Raw genomic sequence first — 15,970 nt, 5'->3', positions numbered from 1 at the left:
TACAAACACTGTACCCTTTATAAAAGCCAGCCAGTAGGGTTCTCCATGCACTATCCTTGTATCTAAGTGGGGAGCTGTGAAGAAAGCCCATCAATGTGTTTAACATGGTTCCTAGTATGTTAGCTATAATTAATATCAGACAAAACAATAATATTCAGTAACAGAAACTTTAATGTATATTAGTTTAAAATATTTAAATAGGAACCATCACCCCCACTATTTTACAGCAAGAAAAACAGCGTGTCCCAGAAATATAATTTACTTGGCCCAGATCGCATACTGAGCACCAACATGGATAAGGCATCATAGGTCCATCCACCTCTACAGCCAGAATCTGCATGTTCCGCCACTTTCTAGCATTCCAATCATCAGCACCCCAAACTGGCAACCCCCAAGATTTCCACTCATGCTGAGAATAGAGAGATGGAAAGTGAGCCCTTTATGGACAAGACGTTCCAGCCATGGGTGCTGACTGTTTTGCTGTGCCTCCTGGATCTCCCGGACAACCATTCTCCGTGGCTCTGGCTCCAGAAAGGAAAGGCAGTAGACAGGAGGTCAGCTCTGTAACTCTGTAACTGCCCAAGCGCTCCCTGCTTAGTGAGAAGCCATGGCGACAGCAGGCATCTTTCCCACGATGAGTGATTCCCCATCACACAAATCGATTTATACCACATCTTTCTGGGGTGCAACCACCAGTTGATTTAGAGGCAAACCTTGTGTACATCACTGCCAGAAGGGTGAAATATGAGGTTTACCTAGACTTTTCTTTGCTGAAGCATTTATTGTAAATCATTTGTTACTGTGAGTCCATATATCATGCAATTCCTACCCAGCTTCGGATGCTGAAAGAATTCTCTGTATTTGTCCAACACAAATGTACCATTCTCCCCACCCCATCCCACCCCGAGGAATATAATTGCTGGTTTTTTGTTTTGTTTTGTGTTTGTTTGTTTGTTTGTTTATCACAGCTAATATATTTGTGTGTGGAAACTCAGGCCCAAAGACACTCAATTAGCTGGGAACCGAAAGTGTGGATTTTAAATGCAAGACCCATGAGTCTTTAGGGATGCCAATGAACAATGACCTCGCCTACACTTCAGGCTTGCAGGCTGAGAGGGGAGGGAGGAGGCAGGCAAAGCATGGGGCATCCTCAACTTAATCCTCCTGACAGCCCTAATGGGTAGGCTTGATCATCTTCATTCTACAGATGAAGAAGCTAGAAGAGTTCACTGTCTCACGCCACAAACCAGTAGAACCACAATCCACAGTGAAAACGATTAACGTTCCCGCAAATCTCAGTTAGATCACCACATAGGAAGGCCACATCCCCTTATGGCTTATTCCTGGCTTCTGTGGTGGCTTTATCAGAATTAGTGTAGCTAAGGCTCCCCATCATCAGGGCTGTCCCCGAATATCAAGGAGGAAAGCCGCAATACGTAGCAAGCATTTTTCATCTGGGGCCACCAACAAAGATCAAGCACGTGATGTCTGAAGCCCCCTGGGGTAGGAGAAGGAGCAAGGTTCTCCGAAGCCTTCTACCCAGAGCACGCAGCAATATGGAGAGACAATTAGTGTGAATAGATTTGATCAAAACAGCAAATCTGATTGGTGCTGAAAGCACACCCATGTGGGAACACACAAAGGGCTTGGGGACAGGGCTGGCTATATGAAGCCAGCCCTGCTTAAAACTTCTAATCCTCATAAGCTGCTCTTTTCACTGGGTGGTTTTTTTTTTTTTTAATATTTATTGGCAAAGACTGTTTTAATCCTGGTGAAAATGACATGCCCTGAGAAAAAGAAGTGTTGTAGCTAGAATGAACAAATGAATGAATGTAGCCTTGGCATTTAAAATGGTCCAGGGAGATCAGTGGAAACACAGTTGAGCCTTGCAGAAGGTAAAGGTGACCCAGAAATGAGTCTTGGCAGAAGATGGGAAATATTACTGCCAGTGGGAAGGGTAGTTCAGAAAGGAATAGAGGTTGGCCCCCTCTGGCTGAGTTACTTTCTGAGTGAAAGGCCCAAACTTCTGACAGGAGAGAAGTTAATACAACTTGGAGGTGAGAAGGAATATTCAGAGTTCATCCACCAGGGCTGGAATCCCAGCCCTGCTGCCTCTAAGTCACAACTTAAATGAAAATGCAGAGAACGGCGAGTGTAAACCTTCTCGTTTGATATTAGTTGAAAGAATTAGTGTAAATCACTGAATACTGATGCTGGTGCAGATGAAGTGTCAAATAGCCGGGAGATTTATTATCACCACTCCAATTCTTTCTTATGCATGTTTTTCCCTCATGCTGTTGAATTTTTGCCTAGAAAATTAGTTTGGCAGACATGAATCAAGCAGTAGAAATTAGGAGGGTGTGTTGGGAAAAAGTCAGAGAAATTTAATGGTAAATCTCTGATACAATTTGGATATGGAGCAGATTGTAGTTAGTGAGGCTCTCTCTTGCGCTAAGGGGCAGAGGCAGATAATGTATCTGCACAGGGTTTGCATTGGCAAAAGAGAGCAATGGTGTCGTCATGTAGGCGAGTAGTACTAGCCTGTGTCGAACGAAAAGGGCAGAAGATGGTCTATTAGCACCCACTTCCTGCTGCTGCTGCTGCTGCTGCTGCTGCTGCTGCTGCTGCAATCCTGTTTTCATCGATGGAAGAATTTCTAAGCACCCAGGTCATTTCTCCTCCCCCTCCCAACTCCCCTTCCTTAAGAAAGCCCTAGCAATTGAAGCTTCTGTTTTATCTTTGGGTGAATGTGCAAAGGTTCCTGACATTTTCCTGTGTTTTTATTAGGCTCATGACTGAGGGACTCAGTTTCCTGTGTCCAAGGAATAGGCTGACCCTAAGATGCTCCATGGTTAGGAAGAGTACAGTATCCCAACTTCTATGAGAAGGTCAAATAGAACAGCATTAACTTACAGGATGCTGGCGTGAAGTTTAAATTGTGCTGGAATTGCCGTGTCTTATTCCCAATTTCTCTCCAAATGTCCTGCTTTACTGTCCTACCCTTGCACTGACTACTGCAAACCCAACGTCAAGATTATAATAATTATTAGGAAGTGAGAGGAGTCAGGAGATGGCTCCGTGGATAAAGCGCTTGCTGCACACACATGAGGAACTGAGTTCATATCCCCTACACATCTGTAAAATATGGGCACAGCTGTGTAACCTTGTAACCCCAGGTCTGGAATTAGGCATGGATAGCTCCCCATCCATGTTGGCCGGCCAGCCTAGTCAACACAGTGAGCTCCAAGTTCAGTAATAGACCCTGCCCCAAAAAATTTAAGGTGGAAAGTGAAAGAGGAAGACACTCAGGGTCTGCCCCTGGATTGCATACATACATGCACGCGCGCGCACGCACACATACACACACACACGTGCACACAATGAAGAATATACCATGATGCTCCCATCCTACCATAATGGCTGAGGATTCTAACCCTCTAAAACTGTAAGGCCCAAATATAAATTGTCTTGGCTTGGTCATGGTGTCTTATCATAGCAATAGAAAAGCAATTAAGACACCAGGTTTGCATATAACTTTTCATCTAGACGCTCTTGAACTAGTTTTATATTTCAGTTCATTTATATATAAAACTGGAGATTATAACAAGATAATAATTCTGTAGACTGAGTCAGAGACTTCAAACATGATTAATACTTTGAAAAGAGGTCCTTAATCCAATAGCAGATTTTGCCATTTTTCACTAGTCTTAGCTACTAGGAAGAGTTTGCTCAGGATACCTAGTGTTCTGATGAAAAAGACCCTGATCCCTAGGCATTTGCCCATGACCTTACAAAGTTCACTTTTTCAATGTTGTTTGCCCTCTTCTGGAGGGCAAGAGCATTTTGAAGCACCGATAATACAGCTCCGCCCTCTGTTTTTCTCTTGGGCATATAGGTTAAAAAAAAAAAAGACTGAAGGAAGAAATATTTTAATGTAGAGGCAACGAAGAAAGAAAAATTACATATTGAATAATTGAGGTTATAATGTTAAAAATAGGTATGGTATATTTATGTGTATGTATGTTTTGCCTACATGTATGTTTGTGTTTCACATTCATGATTGATGCCTATGGAGGTTAGAAGAGGGTGTTGAATTCTTTAGGACTGGAGTTACAGATGGTGTGAGCCTCAGTGTGTGTGCTGGAAAAGAAACCCTCTGAAGCCCTCCGAAAGAGCAACAAGAGTTCTGTACCACTGAGTCATCACTCCATCTCCCAAGTTATAATATTTAACTACATAAAGTTCATATACTAGATCATAACCTTCAGCATAGGAGATAAGCATAGAAGTAAAAAAAAAAAAAGAATGAAGCCAATATTTATTGCAAAGTAATAAGGCCAGTTTCCAATCTGCAATTTCCCAGAGTAGTCTTACATAGAGGAAATAACTATCACTCAGAGGAGGAAAAAAAAAACCCTAAAGAGTTGAGATATGAGCTCACACAAGGGTTAAACCCCCTCTCCATCCTGCAAATTAAAACATGTTAGCAGTTCCTTTTGCTGAAATTCTAAGGGGCAAAAGGTATTATTTTAGTTAATTTTAATTAATTTTAAATTAAGGAAATGCCTGTTCACTGGGAAACAGATCCCTCCAATCCCTCACGTCTGCATATTGAATTGAACTTCTAAGGTAAACGGGATTCTCTCTGCAGATTGGAGGAAGGCATCAGCAACAGACCGCGGTTCAAGGGCGGACTAAAAGAAGGAAACTGGGTCCTGTGAGAGCTGTTGAGGCTGGACACATAGCGCCACATCATCTGCAAGACAACAGATGCCAGCTGGTGTCCCATCCTTACACAGAGGATCCTATGAAGCCACTATGTTCTCTTCCCATATTGGCATTCCCTTACAGAACAGCAGCGCCAGCACCAGATCCAGTAGCAGCTCCAGTGCAGGCTCCAGTAGCAGCTCCAGCACCACCTCCAGCACCAGCGCCAGCGCCAGCTCCAGCGCCAGCGCCAGCTCCAGCGCCAGCGCCAGCTCATCTGAGAGTGTTAAGAGGGACTTAAATAGACTCCAGGGCACTGCCATCATTCCTCTCAGGCATGATTTGTTAATTCACTGTGGATGGCCCCAAGTGGGAACCAGAAACAACTATCCAACTGCAGGACCCACAGAAACCCAGCCCACCGGGACATAAACCAACTGCTCGTGTTCCAGATGGGATTTTGTGACTCAGGAGAGGTTGCAAAGTCTTAAGACTTGGTCACAGAATTTGATGTGTGCCCGGATAATTATTCTGATTATTCATCCTTGGGCTCTCTTTCCAGAGACTTTGCCAATGCCACGGTTTGCTTTTGTCTTTTAATTTAGTGGCTGGCAACAGAAACCCCTGTTTTATGATAATGAAAAATCAGTGTCTTTCTTCCACTGGAAAGAGTTCTTCTCATTCCTCTTAATAAGTTCTTTTCCACCAGAAAAAGGTGCAGCAGGCTCCTGCAGTGCCAAGGACAGCTGACCTGGAGGGAGGTGGGTCTGTCCTGCTCCCAGCTCTGCCTTCTGCCTTACTTAGCTTCTGCATTTACTTAGCTTCTCTAAGGCTTCTTACCACATGGGGTTGCTGGAGAGATTCACTACAAATAAGCTAATTATGGAAGAATGCCCAGCGCTCATGGAAGCTTAATAAGCTATATATTTCTTTTCTCTTCCTGTGTTTAGAATCGGGCATTTTCACTAAGGGCATTAGTAATTGTGCCTTGTTAATAGCTAAGAATTAAGTTCATGGAGGAGCCATTAGTGGGAACTAGAAATATAATGTGACATTCTGGAAGGTTTGATATCTCTTTTTAGAGAGAAGATGTAAGTGGAGAATGGGGAGATGTGCCCTGAAATGTTTATTTCCTTCGTGTACTGTCTAGCAGGTTAAGGGGCTATCTGCCTGGATTCTGGCTTTCAGGGTCAGCTTCTTGGAGGAGGTGATGTGGAATGAGGAATTGGCATCTTCCACTATGGTCATCATAAGAAGTTCTCTAAACAGCGAGCGTACCGAATGGACAGTTTTCTAGTTTGTGATGTAAATTGTCTAGATTAAAAAAAAAAAACACCAATGTTCATGGATTGTGAAAGGAATGTATTTTAGGAAGGACACGGACAAAATTTTTAAGTCATGGTAAATTTATTTTTGTTTTATTTAGAAGGAGTTAAAAGTGAGCTCTATTCTATTATTTGAAGGGAAGCAAACATTATAAAGTGTTTTGCTTTTTGAAATATGTCATTAGAGACTATTAAAGGGGACAGGTGGGAGCATGTGAGAGGTTCAGGAAGTTTTCCTGGAAGCACTATGGTTCATTTCCTGGTGCTTCCGTGAACTTAGGTAACTTCTTTCTTTCCTCTTTCTTCGACCTGCCTCCTATGTTTCTTAAGGGATAATTATGGCACTACTTAAGGAATTGAAGATGAATAGCTATAAAGCATTCAGGACACTAGTTGGTATATGTTAATATGAAATCAGAATGAGAAAGAAAACATAGGTTGAGGTTGGTTTGGAGTCTGTCTCTAAGGGAAGCCTATTGGCACGAAGTGTTATAGCAGATCTTTGATAAGTAAATGAGCTACTACCCACACTAATGAAAATCCATAGGTCAACAGGTGTGTTTCCCATGAATGGAATTGCAGTCTGGGATTCCCAGCTTTACTTTCCAACCCCTTGTGAGTTAGTTAGGGTCACAAATATAATGCTGTATAAACGAGAAACCACACACTTGGAAAGTGGGGAACAACTTCTGGCAAGTACAAAGCGCTGAGGAAATAACAGCACAGTGATTTCTCCTGTGGGACAAGAAATAGCAACCAACTGGGATGACTGAGCCTTTGCTCATCTGCTTCAGTGACATTCTGCGCTCCCCGGAGCCTACCGAAGCATGGGAAACAATTAACTAAGTCCTGCACCTTTTTTTCCCCATTCTATCTATGAACATTTTATTCCATCGGTTCCAAATGCTCATCACTTTGAACTTAATGGTTCACAATTTGTACATAAAGCTATTTCGTTCCACCCAGAGATAGATACATTTTAGTTTTCATCCACATTGATTTTGTAACTAATGTTGTATGGCTACTGGTTTAGATTTTTTTTGAATATCTTTATTGAACAACACATATCAAGTGAAAAGGTACTGTGGTAGACTTAGAAATATTTCCATCAAACATTTGATGAAAATGACTTTCAAACTTCCATCTTTAGGTGACCTCTCTTGAGCCCAAGGTATTTGTCCACACCTAGAACATCCCAGTGCACATGGAATTATGGTGTGTGTGTGTGTGTGTGTGTGTGTGTGTGTGTGTGTGTGTTTAATTTTCAACATACAATAGTGCTAAAAGATATAATGAGACCTACATCAAAGAATTCATTTAATCTAATCGTGTCTAATGTTGGGCCTCTGATGTGTCCATGTATGTGTGGGTGTACATGGAAGCCAGAGGACACCTTGGATGTCATTTCTCAAGGACTTTTTGTTTTTGTCTTTGGTAGTGGTTTTGTTTTGAGACAGAGTCTACTACTGGCCTGGCACACTCACCAAACAGCCTAGGCTGGCTGGCCAGTGAACTCTCAAGTTGTGCCTGCCTCTGTTTCCCTAGCACTAGTTGCCACCAGCCTGGGATTTTTGGATTTTGAAGATCAAACTCGTATCATCATGCTTGTATTAGCCTCAATGGCAGACCATTTTGAAAAATTGTAACACTAAAATTTGTTTCCCAAAAGGCAGAATAAGACATACGGCCCCCATACAGAGAATGGTCACAGTGCTGTTTATTCATCGGTGAGGGACTCAAGGGGTTTACTCTACTTCTCCTTTTCACTCACCCAGACAGTACTCCAGGCTTAAAGTTTCTGCTTTGGAAATGTTTTTAGTGTTTCCTCAAATCTCTCCATCCTACTACCAAAGCTTGAGTTTTGCTCATGTTTTATTTGAATGTTAAGTCAGCTCTCTAAACTTCATTCTTTCTCTTCTGAAAATTAGTATTCAGAGTTCTCTTTCTAATGCACATATTTATCAAATGACTTTTCTACTTAAACTCCCGCCCTCCCAGATTCCACTGGCCACACAATTAAGACAAAATAATTATCACTAATTTGGAGGTCAGATCTGGGATGGTAAGATTAGTATTTGGGTGCAAATAGTTTTATAGACAGGACGTGAAACATTTATTTAATCTCCTCTACCTCCAATTCCTTAATCTTTTAATTGGGTATAATTGTACTTTGGATTTTTAAAAGATTATGGGATAATTAGGCTGGATAGGTAGATATCAGACAGATGAAAAGAAACTGAAAATGCTTACAGTTTTAGAAGTTTTATTAGTGCTATACGATATGCTCAAGGGCAGAGCCCTGACTCCCTGGCCCTCTAGTTCCATTATTTCGTGCCCATCACCAGCTACTTGCATTTCAGCCACAACAAAGGTGAGAGCCTTCTTCAGTGTGCAGAGCCCTTGCCTCTCTCCATGATTTTGCAGTCTGTTTCTTCCATGCACAGAACTACCTTCCGTTTTAGTGGTGGAGACGACCCTCACCCTCAACCCCCATCCACACTGCATATGTGAATAAATATCACATAGCATAGGTATTTTTCTGTGCAGGAAAGTGTTGAAGCCTTAGTTATCTTACTCAGACCTAGAGAGAGTTAGGAAACTCCTAATTTAGCACAATGTATTGGCCAAACTCTTTTCTAAGTAGAAGAGGCTATCTTAGCTGATAGAAAGATCTATTAAAGTCAGTGAAGGAACACACTCTAAAAGCTTACATGCCAAAGAGCAAAAGGTAAGCAAGAAGGGGGCCAGGTACAGTGACACACCATTTACTCTGGGGCATAGTTTACAAGGACTTTTTGGAATCCTTGTGAGTTTTAACCCCAAGAAGGTAACTGATATTTCTAAGGATGACTCCAAAGCATCAAAGGTTGTCATAATAATAATAATTATTATTTTTTTAGAATTATTATTATATGCGCATACCTTGATTTAATAAGATCTTATGAAGTGGCAACATTATGCTTTGCTTAAAGAAACTTGTGTGTTTGCGTGTGTGTGTGTGTGTGTGTGTGTGTGTGTGTGTATGATACATGCAGAGGTCAGAGGACAAATTTAGGTGTTGGTTCTTACTACCCACCAGTTTTAGGTAGGTCGTGTGCGAGCATCCAGGGATTCTCCTGTCTCCGCCTTTCATCTCATCTTAGGTATGCTGTGCTTTACCAGTTTTGAGTCCCTGTCTTTGCGATATTACTATGGTGTGAACTCTGCACATCACAACGAAAAATGAGAAAATAAAGGACTGAGATGTGAAGAAGCTCTTGCTCAGCACGTTGAGGGAGCAGAAGAGTTCCATGATTTTAGAGCACGGGTTCTCAACCCCCCTAATGCTGAGACCCGTTAACACACTTCCTCATGTTGTGGTGACCACCAACCATCAAATTACTTGTGTTTCTACTTCATAACTGTAATTTTACTACTGTTATGAATATTAATGCAAATATTCATGTTTCGCAATGGTCTCAGGCAACCCCTGTGAAAGGGGCACTTGACCCCCAGGTTGAGAATCGCTGTTCTACATCCCCTTGTCCGCTGATGAACTCCTCATATACAGCCATGGAACACTATCAACACTTATAATTACGATGTATGATTTAAATGTCTTGTTTAAAATGTTAAAGAGCATTGCTTACATCGTAAACTGTGGCGACATTGTCTAATTTCAGAAATCATTCATGTATGATACCATGTATTTCTCTGTTGCAACCGAGTAGATGTGGTTAGCTTGCCAGAAGAGAACTCTACAGGAAGTTGCTTTGAGTGGCATGAGACCATCATGAAAAAGTTAAGTTTTACACCTTCGCAGGATGTGCTCCCTAGATCTAGAGTCATGTAAGATTTGGGAGGAGTGGGCCCATTCTCTGTCACGTTCATTTCAGTTTTGTTTCGGGGCTGGTTAACTTGCTTCTCTTGTGCCTGTCTTGGTCCCCTTACAAAAGCAGAACTAACTCTGTGGAGGCCACTGCCTATTCCCTGTCCTGTCAAGCTTGTCCTTAGGGTGTCACCTTTTAAAGGCAGCCCTTGTTTCTCTTCTTATTCAAGCCAGCTCCTCCCTCTCTTGTCTAATTCTTAGCCAAGCATAGCACGGCCAGCTGGTGAGAGCCTTGTGAGGGACAATGGCGCCAGCTCTGCTTAATGGAACGCTGCCTTGCCAGGCGAAGCTTCCTGGATCAGAGCAGTGGGTTTTGAGTTGTAGCCCATCCTCTGACCCATATTGACGGGCTGTGTTCAGTGGGGATTAAAGCCCTGTGAACTGGAGTAAGAAGACGTAGAAGAAAGAGGGCATTGTGGGTCTGGAGGGAATCAATATTGTGTCTTTGAAAAGGCATGTGTTCATTTCCAGACTGACCATCTGGGCTGTATGGCCCCATTTCAACCACAAAAGAGGGAAGAGAATGAGCCTGTGAACGTTGTGAACAGGTCTGCAAGGGAGCGTGTCTGGGAAGATGAAGGGCCCGCCAAAGACCCTGTATAGCAATGCTTTCAGGCAAAGAAGAAAAGTGGCATTCGAATGCATACCTGCAGGTCACTTGTCCTTCCCTGCTCCCTACCAAGTGTTCTCCAGGTGTGAATAAAGGGCTCTTTCTTCAGCACTCACCATTTTCTCCTAAGTTCTCAAATGCCCTTACACACTTTGACAATGGGGTTTTTATGTGGCTTCCAAAATTAAAGCTGGAGGGTGTGCAAACAGAATGGGGCATGGTGAAAATGTGGCGACTGTGTCCTCTCCAGTGGCCCCCAGGACATAGGAAGTGCTCCCTCTACTTCCAGAGTCATGAGTCCTCTTTCCATAGGGCAGGGAGTGGGACGAAGATGAAGATGGAGCATCAGAAGTGGCCACGAGAGACTGGCAGTGCGGGGGGGGGGGGGGGGGGGCAGAAAGCAGCCCAGGATACAGCTGAGCTCGCTGGGAGCAATAGCTTTGATCTGTCCTGGAGATAGCCGGGACACCTGGGGAGCGTTTTAGGCAAACACGTGTTTCTGGAATAACAACCAGCGAAATCCTACTCTCGGTGCCAATGGGCACTGTCTAAGCAGGAAAGGTAAGAACGCGTATGTAGGATGAAGTCTGCCTCAGATGAATTTGTTGTGAGCCAGGATAACCCCCTTAAAATGTATTCCTCGGTCTTTTATGAGCCAAGTAAAATGGCAAATTTTAACTTACCAGAAGAATTCCAAGTGAAGTAGTAGGAAGTTGGTAGTTTCAGGTCAATTTAGAAGGAAGGTGTTATTTTAACTTGATTGGCTGGTTAGTTGGCTGGCTGGTTGGTTAGTTGGTTTAATGAACGTTTGTGTATATTGGGGAAGGGCATACCACAGCATGTATGTGGAGGTCGGAGGGCAGAGTTGCTTCTCTTTTTCCACCATGAGGGTTTAAGAGATCCAGTTTGGGTTTTAGGCTTGGCAGCAAGTACCTTTTCCCACTGGGTCATCTCCCCTGCCTCAGGAGGGAGTTTTGCTAATAAGGTCAGTAGGCTAGGATCTCCTATTATACGCCTTCTGTCATTACATCTCAGTGTCAAGGAGCCACCTGGCTGCGACATGTTTGTATCTGAATTCCTCTAAAGGTACGGTGACTCCCTATGATCCAACTTAACTTCACTGTCTCTACATGCCCAACCTGCGCGCTTCCCACTTGCAGAGTGTCAGCTCTTCCAAGGGAGATGCCTCAGCCTTCACCCCACCTTCTCTGTCCTATTGCCCACCTCCGTTACCCCCCTCAAGGCCTGCTTCTCTCCTTCTTCTGTTACTGTCGCTGCTTGAGGACAAGCTTGTGACTCATGAGCACTTGGTCATTTCCACTTTTGACGATAACCATCCTAGGGGCAAATGGAGTTTATTGTTGTGGGTTTGACTTTTATTGCCCTAATAATTAATGGTATGGTATTGAATGTCTTTTTATAAGCATATTGACTGTTTGGATAAACTTTTTTGAGAAATCTCTCTTTCTTTAAATTCTTTGCTCATTAAAAAAAAATCAAATTGTGATGGCTTTTTATATACTCTGGATACTAGACTCAAATGTATGATGTGAAATATTTATTATTATATATGTTGTCCTTTCACTTTCTTCATGGTATACTTTGATACACAAAAGCTGTGAATTTTCCTCAATCTCTGCTCTATCTTTATCCCTGCACAACTTGTAGGCAGGGTAAAATTGAGGTCAAATTTTTTGTGGGTGGGTTGTATTCCCCTCCCTTCACTGGGAGTCTTGTCTAGTTAGAGGGTGTCCTCTTCAGTTTCCATGCCCCTGCCCCTAGGACTCTCTGCTACGCTTGCAGACAGGAGCCTAGCGTTGTTGTCCTCTGAGAGGCTCTACCTGGCAGATAATAGAAAACATATGCTGAGACTCACAGCCAAACTCCCAAAGTGTAGGGAGTCTTGTGGAAAAGTGGGGATAAGGATAGAAAGATCTAGATGGGACAGGAGTTCCACAAGAAGACTAGCAAAGCCAACTAACCAGGGCCCACAGGGTCTGGTGAAGACTGAAGCACTAACAAAGGACCTTGGACAGACTGGACCTAGGCCCCCTACACAGATGTAGCCAATGGGCAGCTCAGGCTTCAGGTGGGTTCCCTAGTAAGGGGAGCAGGCGCTGTCTCTGACATGGACTCTGTTGCCAGGTTTTTTTTTTTATCAATTCCCCTTGATAGGACTGCCGTGCCAGGCCACAGGGAAGAGGACATACTCAGTCTGGATGTGACTTGATGAGCTCGGGTGGGGGTGGGGCTTCCTTTTCTGAGGAAAAGAGGAGGGGGATGGGAAAGAAAAAGGAAGGGTGGGGCTGGGAGGAGAGGAGGGTGGGGGCTATGACAGGAATGTAAAGTGAATTAATTAATTAATTAATTTTTAAAAATAAAGGAGTGTACTAGGGCTTGTCTGTATTCCACCCAGAGTACCCACGTTGCTGGATTAAAATCCCTCTGCATTAGTTTGAGCAGGACCCCTGGGCCCAAATCTGCCTATCATAATGTTCTTCTTGTAGGTTTCTAGGACCCTCTGGATCCTTCTACTTTGCCATTCTCCCATGCTTCTCTCATCTAGAGTCCCAATAGAATGTCCTCCCCTCTGTCCCAGTTTCCTGGTAAGTGAAGGCTTTCGTGGGACATGCCCCTTGGGCTAGTATGCAGATATAAGTGAGTATATACCATTTGAGTCTTTCTGCTTCTGGGTTAACTCACTCATTATGATCATTTCTAGCTCAATCCATTTGTCCACAGATTTCGGGAATTACTTGTTTTTAATAGCTGAGTAGTATTCCATAGTGTATATGTACCACAAACTAAGGCACCAGTCAAGGACAACACAGGCAGTAAACTTTAAACCCCTACCCAGATCTAGCCAATGGACAGAATATTCTCCATAATTGAGTGGAGAGTGGGCTATGACTTTCACATGAACTCTGGTGCCTCATATTTGACCATGTCCCCTGGAGGGGGAGACCTGGTGGCACTCAGAGGAAGGACAGCAGGTTACCAAGAAGAGACTTAATACCCTATGAGCATGTACAGGGGGAGGAAATCCCCCTCAGGAACAATCATAGGGGAGGGGAATAAGGGGAAAATGGGAGGGAAGGAAGAATGGGAGGATACAAGGGATGGGATAACCATTGAGATGTAACAAAAATAAATTAATAAAATAAAATAAAATCCCTCTGCAGATGATCTTGCACCCCAATCCCTAAAATAGATTGATTTTCCACGATAGATTCTCATGATGATGACTGGCTACTCTTCCTGAGTCGTGCAGTGTGACAAGATGGGATTTGTCTCTGCTGCTGACCTGTGGCTGTCTCCCTAGCACTAGCAACTGGATTTGAGTCTCAGAAGAACCAGGCCAGCCACATCTTTATTACTTTCTCCCTCAACACTTCCTCTTGCAACCATAGTGATTTTCCAAAATATTAATCATCTCATCACGACACTCTAATAAACCCACTATTAGCGCGCGTGAGCGCGCGCGCGCGCGCGCGCGCGCCCACACACACACACACACACACACCATATACATGGTTTCAATTCCAGCTATAAAGAATTGCTTTTGCCTTCTAATATGATTCCAACCCTTTGGGACATCTGTCTATGTTTTATTCTATTTCTTTACCTGATATACCATTACTCATATACCTAACAAATACTTCCTTGTCCTTCAGTGCTTAGTGCAAATATCACCTCCTTTGTGAAGACTTCCTAGACTTTCCTACTCTCCCAGCTAAGATAATTCTGTTTGCTGCGATGGTTTTACTTGTGAGGCCAGACCTAGATTGCATCAATTGTCTGTCACAGAGCTTTGATGTAGCAATGGTTGACTTGGGAAATTGTTTTAATATATGCTTTTTTGTTTAGGATCCCAAAATACAGCATTTGCTGAGAATGCTACCACAACTGTTCCATATACTGATAAATCAAAATTTGATGATTCTTATGCTTTGCTCCATTTGCTTGAACCCATTTTTTGTTTGTTTCTTTGTTTGTTTGTTTTAATCAACGGAAAAAAAATCATAGTTTTTGTAATATCATGAGTAGAAACTTTGAGTTTGACATTCTATTTTGTTCTTTGTATTCTGGTAGCTAGAACAATCTTTGACACATTACATCTTAAATAAATTTCTCTCTCTCTCTCTGTGTGTGTGTGTGTGTGTGTGTGTGTGTGTGTGTATGTGTGTGTGCATGCACACACAGGTGTACACATGCATACAGGTACTCACATATGTGTGTGAAAGCCAGAGAACAACCTTGGGTTCTGTTCCTCAGGGTTGTCCATATTTCCCTGAAATGTGACGGGGTCTCTCACTGTCCTAAAACTCAGCAAGTAGGCCATGCTGGATGGCTGGCCAGCCCTAGAAATTTTCCAGTCTCTCCTTCCCCAGTGCTAGGATTACAGACCTGTGGCACCATGCCTAGCTGCCTCCTCCTCCTCCTCCTCCTCCTCTTTTCTTTCTTCTTAACATGGGTTCTGGGGATTGAACACAGATGAATCTTCATTTTCTTTTAGTAGGATGAATGGTGAGTGTGTGTGTGATCAAAACTACCTGGGTGCACACTTTTAAGGGTTTGGGGGATCATGAACACATTTTGCTAAGGCTTTTGGGTTATCTACTGGTAGAGTCTTTAAATGATATGAGGAAGCAAGAAACTCTTTCCTCATAAGTGTTATGCCTCCCTCGATGATTTAATGCTTACCTCCATGTGATAGCAAAACTTTTTCACTAATATGAAGTTCATTTATTCATCAATTTATCCTGATATATTTAAATATGAACCAGAAATTTGCCCTGGATATTTGTATGTGTATATTCTAAATGTAAGACTTTGCCGTACAAAAATAATACCATTATCCAAATCAGAAATTTAACATTAATAGAACAGTTATCTAGTTCTCAAACATTATTCTGATTTTATTCGATTTCTCAATATTTTCTTTTATTGCAATTTTCTGGCAAAAGATCTGTTTTAAATATACTCTTTGACACTTTTGTTTACTTATATTTACACATTATTTATTTATTTATTATCTTCTTTCAGCTGGGAAGTTTCTCATTCTTTCTTTTGTTTTCATTACACCGAAAAAAAATTGAAAAGCACAAATGCACTGCCTGGTTTTGTGTCAACCTGACCCAAGCTAGAGTCATCAGAGAGGAAGGAGCCTCAGTTGAGGAAACACCTCCATGAACTCTAGCTGTAGGACATTTTGTCAATTAGTGATCAATGGGGGAGGGCCCTGCCCACTGTGGGTGGTGCCAACCTGGACTGGTGGTTCTGGGTTCTATAAGAAAGGCTGAGCAAGCCAGGAGAAGCAAGGCCGTGAGCAGCACCCCTCTGTGTTTTCTGTACCAGCTCCTGCATCCAGGATCCTGCCCTGTTTGAATTCCTGTCCTGACTTCCCTCAATAATAAACAGCAATATGTAAGTGTAAGCCAAATAAACCCCTTTCTTGCC

Source organism: Acomys minous (assembly GCF_964271855.1).
Source record: "Acomys minous genome assembly, chromosome: 1".
NCBI classification, from domain to species: Eukaryota; Metazoa; Chordata; class Mammalia; order Rodentia; family Muridae; genus Acomys; species Acomys minous.
Note: the sequence above shows the minus strand (reverse complement) of the source record.